The sequence below is a fragment of the Rattus norvegicus genome, chromosome 7 (assembly GCF_036323735.1).
Source record: "Rattus norvegicus strain BN/NHsdMcwi chromosome 7, GRCr8, whole genome shotgun sequence".
NCBI lineage: Eukaryota > Metazoa > Chordata > Mammalia > Rodentia > Muridae > Rattus > Rattus norvegicus.
The window spans coordinates 39,730,688-39,743,374 of record NC_086025.1 but is presented as its reverse complement, the minus strand read 5'-3'; the positions used below and the strand labels follow the sequence as shown (position 1 = coordinate 39,743,374).

At 39.8% G+C, this 12,687-nt stretch overlaps 1 long non-coding RNA gene across 5 annotated transcripts in view; it reads right to left on the bottom strand.

The window, feature by feature from the left end:
• Positions 1–12,687, bottom strand: part of LOC103690238 (uncharacterized) — a 46,808-nt gene that overhangs the window by 19,814 nt on the left and 14,307 nt on the right. For all 5 annotated transcript variants that reach the window (XR_010053279.1, XR_010053275.1, XR_010053276.1 and 2 more), the window contains 2 exons: positions 4,061–4,107; positions 2,280–2,336 (listed from right to left, as the gene is read on the bottom strand). This is a non-coding gene — a long non-coding RNA (uncharacterized LOC103690238). The remainder of the gene's footprint in view (positions 1–2,279; positions 2,337–4,060; positions 4,108–12,687) is intronic.

Genomic DNA, 12,687 nt, shown 5'->3' with positions numbered 1-12,687 from the left:
CAAGAAGTTAGACTGCAGGGAGACAAATAACCCTATTAAAAAATGGGGTTCAGAGCTAAACAAAGAATTCACAGTTGAGGAATGCCGAATGGCTGAGAAACACCTAAAGAAATGTTCAACATCTTTAGTCATAAGGGAAATGCAAATCAAAACAACCCTGAGATTTCACCTCATACCATTGAGAATGGCTAAGATAAAAAACTCAGGTGACAGCAGATGCTGGCGAGGATGCGGAGAAAGAGGAACACTCCTCCATTGTTGGTGGGATTGCAGACTGGTACAACCATTCTGGAAATCAGTCTGGAGGTTCCTCAGAAAAGTGGACATTGAACTGCCTGAGGATCCAGCTATACCTCTCTTGGGCATATACCCAAAAGATGCCCCAACATATAAAAAAGTCATGTGCTCCACTATGTTCAGAGCAGCCTTATTTATAGTAGCCAGAAACTGGAAAGAACCCAGATGCCCTTCAACAGAGGAATGGATACAGAAAATGTGGTACATCTACACAATGGAATATTACTCAGCTATCAAAAACAACGAGTTTATGAAATTCGTAGGCAAATGGTTGGAACTGGAAAATATCATCCTGAGTGAGCTAACCCAATCACAGAAAGACATACATGGTATGCACTCACTGATAAGTGGCTATTAGCCCAAATGCTTGAATTACCCTAGATGCCTAGAACAAATGAAACTCAAGAGGGATGATCGAAATGTGAATGGTTCACTCCTTCTTTAAAAGGGGAACAAGAATACCCTTGGCAGGGAAGAGAGAGGCAAAGATTCAAACAGAGACTGAATTAACACCCATTCAGAGCCTGTCCCACATGTGGCCCATCCATATACAGCCACCCAATTAGACAAGATGGATGAAGCAAAGAAGTGCAGACCGACAGGAGCCGGATGTAGATCGCTCCTGAGAGACACAGCCAGAATACAGCAAATACAGAGGCGAATGCCAGCAGCAAAGCACTGAACTGAGAATAGGACCCCCGTTGAAGGAATCAGAGAAAGACCTGGAAGAGAATGAAGGGGCTCGAGACCCTATATGTACAACAATGCCAAGCAACCAGAGCTTCCAGGGACTAAGCCACTACCTAAAGACTATACATGGACTGACCCTGGACTCTGACCTCATAGGTAGCAATGCATATCCTAGTAAGAGCACCAGTGGAAGGGGAAGCCCTGGGTCCTGCTAAGACTGAACCCCCAGTGAACTAGACTGTTGGGGGGAGGGCGGCAATGGGGGGAGGGTTGGGAGGGGAACACCCATAAGGAAGGGAAGGGGGGAGGGGGATGTTTGCCCGGAAACCAAGGAATTATTATTAAGTATTAAATAAATTAAAAAAAAAGAAATGTAAAAAAAAAAGAAATATGACAACTCACTGATGATTGTCAGCAATGCATCCGGCACCACCAACTGCTTAGCCCCCCTGGCCAAGGTCATCCATGACAACCTTGTCATTGTAGAAGTACTCATGACCACAGTCCATACCATCACTGCCACTCAAAAGATTGGATGGTCCCTCTGGAAAGCTGTGGCGTGATGTCTGTGGGGCTGCCCAGAACATCATCCCTGTATCCACTGATGCTGCCAAGACTGTGGCCAAGGCCATCCCAGAGCTGAACAGGAAGCTCACTGGCATGGTTTTCTGTATTCCTGCCCCCACTGTAGCCACTGTGTATCTGAAATGCCCACCTAGCAAATATGATAACATCAAGAAGGTGATGAAGCAGGCATCCAAGTGCCTACTAAAGGGCATCCTGAGCTACATTGAGGACCAGGTTGTCTCCTGCAACTTCAACAGCAGCTCCCACTCTTCCCCTTTTGATGCTGGAGCTGGCATTGCTCTCAATGACAACTTTGTAAAGCTCATTTCCTGGTATGACAATGAATACAGCTACAGCAACAGGGTGGCAGACATCATGGCCTACATGGCCTCCAAGGAGTAAAGCACTCCCCAGCAAAGACACTGAGAGCAAGAACGAGGCCCTCAGTTGCTGAGGAGTTCCTGTCCCAACTCAGCCCCCAACACTGAGCATCTCCCTCATAGTTTCCATCCCAGATCCCCAAAATAACAGGAACAGCCTAGAGAGCCCTTCCTACTCTTGAATACCATCAATAAAGTTCGCTGCACCCACAACAAAAAAATAAAAGCACCCTATAAAAGATCTATAAAGATACGATATTTAGTGCTGATTAGTATTAAAATACTTTAGTGAATTTATGGCCGTCTGTGGATATAGTTTAACTCATTTCAATGAATATGACTTACCAACCAAGTAAGTGTACTGCTTACTTCTTTTTTAGAAGTCATTCTGAGCTTTCCCATCTGTAAGAAATTTTCAGTGTCATATATATCACACCCTCAGAAACAACAACTGTGATGATAGAGGAGACAGATAAAATGCCCTTTGAAATCAGAGGTGCAATCTTCTATTTCAAGTCATAAAGCTCAAAAAAAAACTTCTAGAAATAAAGTGGAATTTATATAGAAAAAAAATCACATATTTTGCTCCTAGCAAGATATAGTTCGGTTCTCCAACTTAAACTAAGTCCTTAAACTTAACTGCATCCACAGGATTCTAAGAAAGTTGTTTTATCTCTAAAGGCTACCTAAACTAGTCTCCCGTTCAAGATACATAGAGCAGATACAAAAGTTGCATCCAAATAGCTGTCCTTGGAGACAGTAGGAACATTTTAAACTTCTGCACAAATCCTTAGATTTAGAGGATTTTCTTCCATAGATCTATGTGTTACACTTGAGTGTATTGAGAATATGATCTAATTTCTGCATTTTGTTTTCATGCCTAGATACAACTTTCTTGCAGCTTTGAGAATTAGTCTGAAAACCCCTGAAAATCAAGGGACCCCACAAGCACAATAGAAAGTATCTAAGATATTAAGGTCTAGAGTAAGGTGTCAGGAATACGTGTACAAAGTGGTCACTCTGATGAACTTCCCTAGCTGTGTCTTGTGTTGTAAAAATTAACACTTTGCACTATCTCAACCTTCATTTTTAGGTCAAGAATAGGATGATTAAATAGTATTCAGAATTAAATTGTGTCTCTTCACCCAGCTAACTTTCATGGTAAAAGATAAAATGAACAAAAATCCTCTACATGAAACATGCTGGGATTCAGATCTTCTTCTCTCGGAAAGTTTTCTATACCAATTTTTGCTTTCTACTACAAGCTGCTTCTACAAAACAAATCATTATTGACAAAATCAAGCCATGCATTTTACTCTAATTTTATCTCAATTGCCACCAATCATTGTTGATGCCTTAACTATTTTCTCAGGATTACTATGTATTAGAAAAGGCATATTCTGAAAATATGTTTCCTTACAACTTTTCAGGATTGTTTAACAAGGACCTCCTTTCAAGATTTTATTTATTTTTTCTATTACAAGATATAGGTTTGGGTGATTTTTTTGGTGTCTACAGTAGAAAATGATTTGTAAAATCTTGAAAATGTATAAACTTAACGGATAGCTTAGTATTGAAAACTTAGTATGTCAGAACACTGAAATGGACATGAACTATACCTCTGTGAAACAGGAAATTTCAATGTCTCTTATAAAAGTTATAAAATACTGTAGCTTTCTTTGTACTTTATTTTATCTAGTCCTGATGGTATACTCTGAAAATACTTTACTACACAAAGGGGTGTAATGGATTGAAAAGCATACCCCCTATATTCAGAATGTAAGTGAATTGTTATCTAACTTAAAGTTCTGACATCTATATTTTTTGGAATATGAAAATTTTACAAAGGTTATCAAGTTCAAACTAAGACCCTATCCAATATGATTTATAGTTTACAAAGGGATATTCTTTTCAACAGATACATTCAAGGGGGAGAAACAAATCCAAAACCAAACCCAAACCAAACCAAACAAACTCCCCCAGCCCCCCGCAGCCCCAACAGCAGCAACAACAACAACAACAAGAGCAAACAAAACAAAACAAAACCATAGATGATGTAAAGGGACCCAAGGGGAAGATAACCGTGTACAATCCATGGAGAAAGTTCTGGAAGTGTTTGTACTCACAGACTGTCAAGTATTCACCAACTCTCGAATCCCACAAGGTTTGAAATCTGTGAAATAAATTCCTTAAGATTTGTCCATCCTTTCAGCTCTATACTCTGTAATTCTTTTTTTTTTTTATTAACTTGAGTATTTCTTATATACATTTCGAGTGTTATTCCCTTTCCCAGTTTCCGGGCAAACATCCCCCTCCCCCCTCCCCTTTCTTATCGGTGTTCCCCTCCCCCCCTCCCCTTTGTCCCCCTCCCCCCAACAGTCTAGTTCACTGGGGGTTCAGTCTTAGCAGGACCCAGGGCTTCCCCTTCCACTGGTGCTCTTACTAGGATATTCATTGCTACCTATGAGGTCAGAGTCCAGGGTCAGTCCATGTATAGTCTTTAGGTAGTGGCTTAGTCCCTGGAAGCTCTGGTTGCTTGGCATTGTTGTACATATGGGGTCTCGAGCCCCTTCATTCTCTTCCAGGTCTTTCTCTGATTCCTTCAACGGGGGTCCTATTCTCAGTTCAGTGGTTTGCTGCTGGCATTCGCCTCTGTATTTGCTGTATTCTGGCTGTGTCTCTCAGGAGCGATCTACATCCGGCTCCTGTCGGTCTGCACTTCTTTGCTTCATCCATCTTGTCTAATTGGATGGCTGTATATGCATGGGCCACATGTGGGGCAGACTCTGAATGGGTGTTCCTTCAGTGTCTGTTTTAATCTTTGCCTCTCTCTTCCCTGCCAAGGGTATTCTTGTTCCCCTTTTAAAGAAGGAGTGAACCATTCACATTTTGATCATCTGTCTTGAGTTTCATTTGTTCTAGGCATTTAGGGTAATTCAAGCATTTGGGCTAATAGCCACTTATCAGTGAGTGCATACCATGTATGTCTTTCTGTGTTTGGGTTAGCTCACTCAGGATGATATTTTCCAGTTCCAGCCATTTGCCTACGAATTTCATAAAGTCGTTGTTTTTGATAGCTGAGTAATATTCCATTGTGTAGATGTACCACATTTTCTGTATCCATTCCTCTGTTGAAGGGCATCTGGGTTCTTTCCAGCTTCTGGCTATTATAAATAAGGCTGCAATGAACATAGTGGAGCACGTGTCTTTTTTATATGTTGGGGCATCTTTTGGGTATATGCCCAAGAGAGGTATAGCTGGATCCTCAGGCAGTTCAATGTCCAATTTTCTGAGGATCCTCCAGACTGATTTCCAGAATGGTTGTACCAGTTTGCAATCCCACCAACAATGGAGGAGTGTAACCAGCGACTATGGGTTCAGATGTTTCTAACTCAATGCATCTGTTTGGGTTGTCAGTTCCAAACTGTAAATGTTAGTGTAGGTTGCCTATTTTAAAAAGAAGAAAAAGGATACTAAAATTACCAAAACCTTGAAAAGAAGTTTAGAATTTCATTTTACCACAATATTTAAGAATATATAAAATTAATGGTATGTATATGTATATATTAGAATAAATTTAAAACAGTAAGAAGTAATAAATTGATCTTACAGTTTTATTTAGTATAATAAAAATGATAGCTATTAATTGTTTACCTCAATTCACTGAATAAAATTCTGGCACACTTTTTTTTCCAAATTAATTTATTAGGCAATCAAAATTTTTGTAACAGATTTATTTTCCCCATATTTATTTAAAAGTTATATCAGACATTCTTGACAAGTAGTACTTGGTAATTTTTAAATTTGAGAGGATTCTTTTTTAAAGGTGCCACTACAAGTAGTGTTAAGAATATTTTTAACTAATACAATTTTGGTTTCATGTAACCCTAAATTTTAATTTTAAATTAAAAGCTAGACAATGATATTTTAATACTCTTCTGACATATCCTGTAATTTGAGGACTCAATTTAAGAAGCCAAAAGTGGATTCATGATACATCTATAACTCAAAATGTCTCTTAATGCATTTTATCTTTGTATTCTTTTAAAAAGAAGAACAATTTTAAAGTTGTTTCAGCAGTTAATTTTAGGTTCATGTGAAAATTATGATTTCTGCGTAATTTCTTTTCTGAAGACTGTGGCTATTTGCTTTCCAACATCACTGCACTCTTTCACAGTCAATCTCCCACAGTTACTAAAGAATTCCAGTAAGTCCTTTAAGTGTTTTATTGTACTGTGATGACCCTTCCATTTTCTAAAATGTGTCCTAACACTCTATCTATGCACTGACATTAACAGTCCTGTGGATCCCCCAGGTGACAGAGTTCATTTTTATGTACATGCTACATGATAGGTTCTGGCAATGGAACGTCCAGTCATATTCTTCTTCCCATAGTGACCAGAGCTGCTCAGAAGTCGAATCACCCTTGTTATAGCCGGGGTCACAGCTGCCACCTTACATAACACTTTTAAAATCATAGTTGTTAATGTGGCTTCAGGTCACATTGGCCATTGAAGGGACACAGAGTGCCCTGTTTTTCCTGTCTCGCACAACTATATCTTCTGCCTCCTTGCCACTTGCTAAAATTCTCTCATCAACCCTACAGCCCTGAGTCCACCCTCGAACCACACTACTCATCGTCTCCCAGGTTTGACATGAAGCCCAAGCCGGGAATTACTAAGACTTTCAAGGATTTTAATCTAAACGCAAAGCTTAATGGCGAGCAAGATTTTCCGTTTTACTGCAAAGGCTGCACCGTGGTGAAACCTGCTTCCCACCGTTGATAAAAGCACCCAACACAGTTACAAACCTCTAGTACATAAGAAGCTTCTTCACAGCAAATATTCGTCAAATATGAGTTCTTGTGTTATGGTAACGGCACGTAAGATGTATTCACTGCCTCAGAAGTGTTCACAGGGCTGCTAGTGACAGACACGCCTGCAATTTATCATACCAGCCTAGAAGTGTCACTGACAGCAGAGAGTAAAACTGCTCTGTCAACAAGACCTGGAAGAGCAAAACTAATGTAACAAGGTTATGGCACAGACGGTAGCTTCCATCCTACCTCTGTCATGATGTAGGAATTTTCGGGAATCTGCTCTTCTTACTTCAATTGACAGACAAGAAAAGAAGACTCTCCACCTTGCAATACTTTTTGATTTCTTCAGAAAGCTGTGATTGTCAGGTGACAAGGTGAAGCAGATTCCAAATGGGGGTAAGCAACGTAGGAAGGCAATGGAGAGACGAACTATTTTTCCATTGGCCGAACAGAAAAGGTAGAAGCAGGAGATGTAGACATAAAAGGGAGGTATGTGACGTCTCAATGAAGTTTTGAAGGAGTGTAGGTTCCAGTTAGAAGATGCCTCACCCCTCCTTCCTCATCAACTCCTTTGAAACAACCAAGCCAGCCACAACTCCGCAGGCTTCTAATGGGTGTGTTTAGTGTCATGTCGGAGACAAGGTCCCTTGGAATCTGCTCAGTTTGTAAGCATGCGCATGAGAGTGGGAAACAACCACAACATTCTGTTTCATTAGTCCTCGCAAACTCCCCAAGTGCTGCAGTTATGACAAAATGGTCCTCACCAGGATTTTCCCCTTTGAAGTGCTACAATGTAAAGCAATGGTAATTGTGATAAAAATATCATTCTTGTCCCAGAGTCAACTCTTTCCATGACTTGGAAAAGAGGAATGGCAAGAACCTGTAAGAAATGCTTAGTCCGCCATCTTGGAATCCAGTACACCCAGTTTACCAAAACTCAATCTGAAGTAAGACACCTGGGAAAACCCCTGACCCCACAAAAGAGTGTGCTCCAGACAAGAAACTAGGAGAGTTCGCCAGTGAGCATAGAGGGGTCCTTCCTGTGTTATTCCCAGCAAAGGCTCCTCGAAGATGCTGATGAAACACTCCGGGCTTCATAGGATGCAAGGGAATAATAGTTCTTAACTCAGGATTCTAGAAGTGGCTTCATTAACACTTTTGACCTGGAGAAATTTGCCACTAGATGGCACCACACCTCGAATAGATCGCTCCTAAATAGGTCTGAAAGGCACAACTGGACTCCTTACTATCCATCTTGTTACCACTTAGTTCTGGTCATTTCATTATTGCAGCAGCATAGACAGTAATAAATGCTCACATACTTTTATTGGCCATTGTACCTGCCATTGCCTGCTTTTGTGTTTGAATTCCCTCCATATTACTGAAGTAGATATTTACACAGTTATACATGTGTGTAGGAGGAGAGAGATGAAAAGAAACACACACACACACACACACACACACACACATACACACGAGAGGGAGAGGGAGAGGGGTAAGGGGAGGGGAAGGGGAGGGGAAGGAGAAGAGAGAGAGAGAGAGAGAGAGAGAGAGAGGGAGAGAGAGAGAGAGAGAGAGAGAGAGAGAGAGAGAGAGAGAGATTAGCCATAATATGAGTAATATGGTAATATGCAAAGATGAGAGTTACCTTGAATCTAGATTATGTACAACATGCAGGGTTTCTGTGTAGTGTCTCAGGATACTCAGGGATACCCATTGACTACTTAAACTACCATTAACAGCATGGATTTTCCTTAATTATGTATTACATATCTGTTCTAGGGTCCTGTTTTGTATAGCTGTAGTACTAATTTGGTCTATTTTTTTTAAATAAGATTTAAACAGGGTTAAATTTCTGAGCAATCCAAAATGTGCATAAAAACAGGAACATGGCTTGAGGTCCTATTCTTTATAGTGTTGACCACTGCTGGAGGAAAGAACGGAAAATGTCAGACTGTTGAGAAGAGATTGTCAAAACTTTAAGCACACATAAATTAAAAATGTACTCAAAGTTTACCTGAAAGCACATACGAAACTTCCAAATAGAGGCGAAGCACATTTCCAATGTCCAAGCTAAAACCCCGGTTATATCAAGGGAATTATACTTTGCTGAGAAGCCTAGGGATCCACAGAAGGAAATGTGCAGAAGGAAATGTAAACACACTCTATGAAAACACATAGTTCTATTGTTACATATTCATCACATAACTTATTTAAAGCTTTGCAAGTGGTAAAAGGCAGTCAGGTAAATAAAGAAATGGGCAACACAATAGGGAAACAACATCAGAGAAACAAAGAGTCAACTAAGCTCAGTGGCTGTCTATAGCAATGGTTTTCTAAAGCCCTATGTATACTCATTAAGGTGGATAAGATGCTTGCTCCTTCCTGAAAACTGAACTCTGACACTTGTCCACAAGCCAGATTCACGGGAACAGAGCATGTCTCTGTGCATGGCTCCTACAAGGTTCGAGGTTTTGAGCACTCGGCCTAGGGCATTCTGATCGTAGTTGTCTCCAGTTCAGCAATATGTGGGTGTTTTATTAACCAACTTTAATTCAGTATTATTTTAAAGTAAATAAACTTGGATACCTAGGGCTGTTCGCATTATTAAGGCTGTTCTCTGTTTTTGTGTATTATTCCTGTTTAAGTAATATTCAGACACGTCAAATTATCTACTTAAATTTAATGATAGCTTAGAGATAATGAGATAAAACTATTAGTGAGTTCAGATGTAAATAGCTGGATAGAACAATATAGTTACATCTGAGAGCACAGCCTGATTACTGAAAGTTCTAAAGCCTTTTATGTGTCAGGATGACTTTAAGTTTTGTTCTGATCCAGGATTGCCAAATTTTGAAAGTTGAGCTTTTCCTATACTGTTGTATCATCTAACTTTTCCCAGTGCTATTTTCCCATTCTCTCTTGTATCCACCCCCCCCAAAAAAGATACTACTTTAAAAGTACAATTTGTTTTCTTTACTCAACCAAATTGGATTATTCAATAAATTTTGATGAAAAACCACCATCATAATGATGATGTCACAGTAAAGAAGTCATGGCATATATTCATTTAAAATAAAGTTCTCATTAGCAAAGTAAACAAAACATTAGCAAATCTAACTGCGGGGCACTATCCCCGTGACCTGGTCCTTCCTAGTCCACATCCTGAATCAGCATCTCAGACGTCATACAGAATGGAACTTCTAACACACTCATGGAAAATGGAAACCACATTTTGATATTCAATCCTAGCAAGGAAACTGCTTTGCCAAAACCAATTTATTATGTAATATTTCACGTCAACTATCTGCAGCATGATAGCTAAAAACATATTTTCTCCTCTTTTGTTCTGGTTTGCCGAGGAAGCAGTTTACACAGATACCTGGACACAGCTGCCAAGATCCTTCTCTATAAAATAGATTATGCCCACACAATGGAGAGAGTTACCATGTTTCCTTCCCCCTGTCAAAATTCTGCATGTCTTGGAATAAGAGAACTCTTATGCAACTTTTCCAAATTAGGTGCAACTAGATGTCTAAACAGGCAAATTCAATACAGATCTTTATATAATAAAACAAAATATTTCAACTTTACCTTGGTAACAATGTTGGGATGCAGATATATTAGAAAGACACATGTTAGCACCATCAACCCATGTGTATCTTTTTTACTTATACACTTCCATTTTCATCCCCACAAAACTGATGTTACAGTTTGCAATAAAACAGGGTTGCACTTCTTAAAATACTTAATTAATAAAAAAAGAAATCTATGCACATTAAAAATTTAGTTATTTTTGGGGTTGGGGATTTAGCTCAGTGGTAGACCACTTGCCTAGCAAGTGCAAGGCCCTGGGTTCGGTCCTCAGCTCCAAAAAAAAAATAGTTATTTTTACAGAGATCTTTTTTTCTTACAAAATAACATAACTATGTTTATATAGGTCTACAGTTATAACAACATTAAAATTCTCATTTCTGTGGCTTTTGAGGTACAGAGATGCAACACATTGCCTTAGAACAGATTAAAAACTCTTTGATGTAGAAATTCATTTTAAAAACTAATTTTAAAATATTATTTCATTTAAAATATAAAAAATTGCTTTCCTATTCCCTTTCCCTCTTTTCCCCTCTTTTAACCTCATCCGTAAACCCTCCTTTAAACCCATGCCCCCTCAAGTAGATAGAGATTTTTCTTTGATTTTCATTTTACACACACATAAGTACATACACAACTATGTTGTATATGTTATGCACATGCATGTACAAATATAAAAACAATGTGCTGAGTTCATTTTCATTGTGTGTATGTGGTTTCAGGGCTGACCATTCTGTTCAACAACTAAGAGGGTCTATCATTGGGAGAGGCTAATTCTCCCTCTCTGAGCAGGAATTGGTTACCTGTAGGTTTGGTGTGGGGCCTTGGGAAGTCTCCCCCTCCTGTGTTAACATGCCACTTGACACTGTTCTGGTCTTGCTAATGCAGCATTTCTAGGAGAGACCATTTCACAGCCGACTTCCTGGTCTTCTGGCATTTATCCTTTTTCTGCCTTGTCTTTTAGTGTTCCCTAAACCACAGATGCAGAAGCTGTGATTTAGATGCATATAGATGTTGTACTCCTCATTGATCTCTGCATGTGGCTTTGGGGCTGAGCATTCTGTTCAATGACTAATAAGGGGTTTTAACTGGACACTCCCAGTTGTGTTTTTCTGTGATGGTCTTCATTTTCTGTAAAGAGAGGCTTCTTTGATGTGGAATGGTAGCTACATCTACCTGTGAGTGTATAAGAAACCATATTGTGAATATTTACCTGCATTTTAACAAAAGCATGCATATATATGTTTTACGAAATATATAAAATGTAAGCTATATGTATATTAAAAATGGGAAGTTATGTTACTTGCTCTTGCCAACAGTGCTCCCCGCAAGAACCACCAAGTAACAGAAAACCTACTCCCAGGCATAGGAAACCTTTCAATATAGATTATCGATGTAGCCATTGGTTGTTTCTCAGAGATTGAGGACTTGGCCACGATTGCTGAGAACACAACATACTTAGGACATAGAATGATTTGAGCTGTTTCTAAGCCTCTTTCCGGTGGTTCAGCTTCCATGGTTCTAGAAAGTAATATACGAGCTGTCAAGGGAGAGAATAAATTAAGCAGCCTGACCCAAGCTGCAACACCTATGTCCCACAAGGTGAAGACGTGGCCAGCTGTCTAATTAGACATAAGGTCCACACAGCAGGAGGGAAAACCAGCATGGTTCTGAAAACCTAGCCAGCTTACTAGAATAAGTAGAGTCATTTTAGTTTAGGGTGGCTGCCCTCTGAGAGGCCCAACAAGCATCTTACTGAGACAGACACAGATATTTACACGCAACCAATGGACAGAGGCTGGGACCCCTGTGGTTGAATTAGGGAAAGGCTGGAAGAAGTCAAGAAGGAGGGTGACCTCTTAGGAAGACCAGCAGTCTCAACTAACCTGTATCCTCGAGTTCTCTCAGACTTTGAGCCACCAACCAGGCAGCATAGAAGAGCTGTTCCGAGGCCCCCAACAGCAGAGGACTGCCTGGTTTGGCCTCAGTGAGAGAAGAGACACTTGAGGCCTCAGGGAGTGGAGAGGCCTGGTGGGATGGGGTGAGAGGAGGATCCTCCTGGAAAAGTCAGGGAGGTCGGGTGGTAGTGGGGGCAGAGAATGGAATGAGGAACTCTCAGAGGACAGATCAAGAGGGGATAATGATCGGATTGTGTTAAAAAAAATTAAAGATAATTTAAAAAGAAAGACAAATAAATTTACTTAGAAAATATTCTAGTCCCTGCTTCCACTTTCCAAGACCAGCATAATACCTTATATATTACAAATTTTATCCTTATAAGAGTACCTTTATGCATTACAGACAAAAAGTATAATGTATAATTGACAGATCTCTATTTCT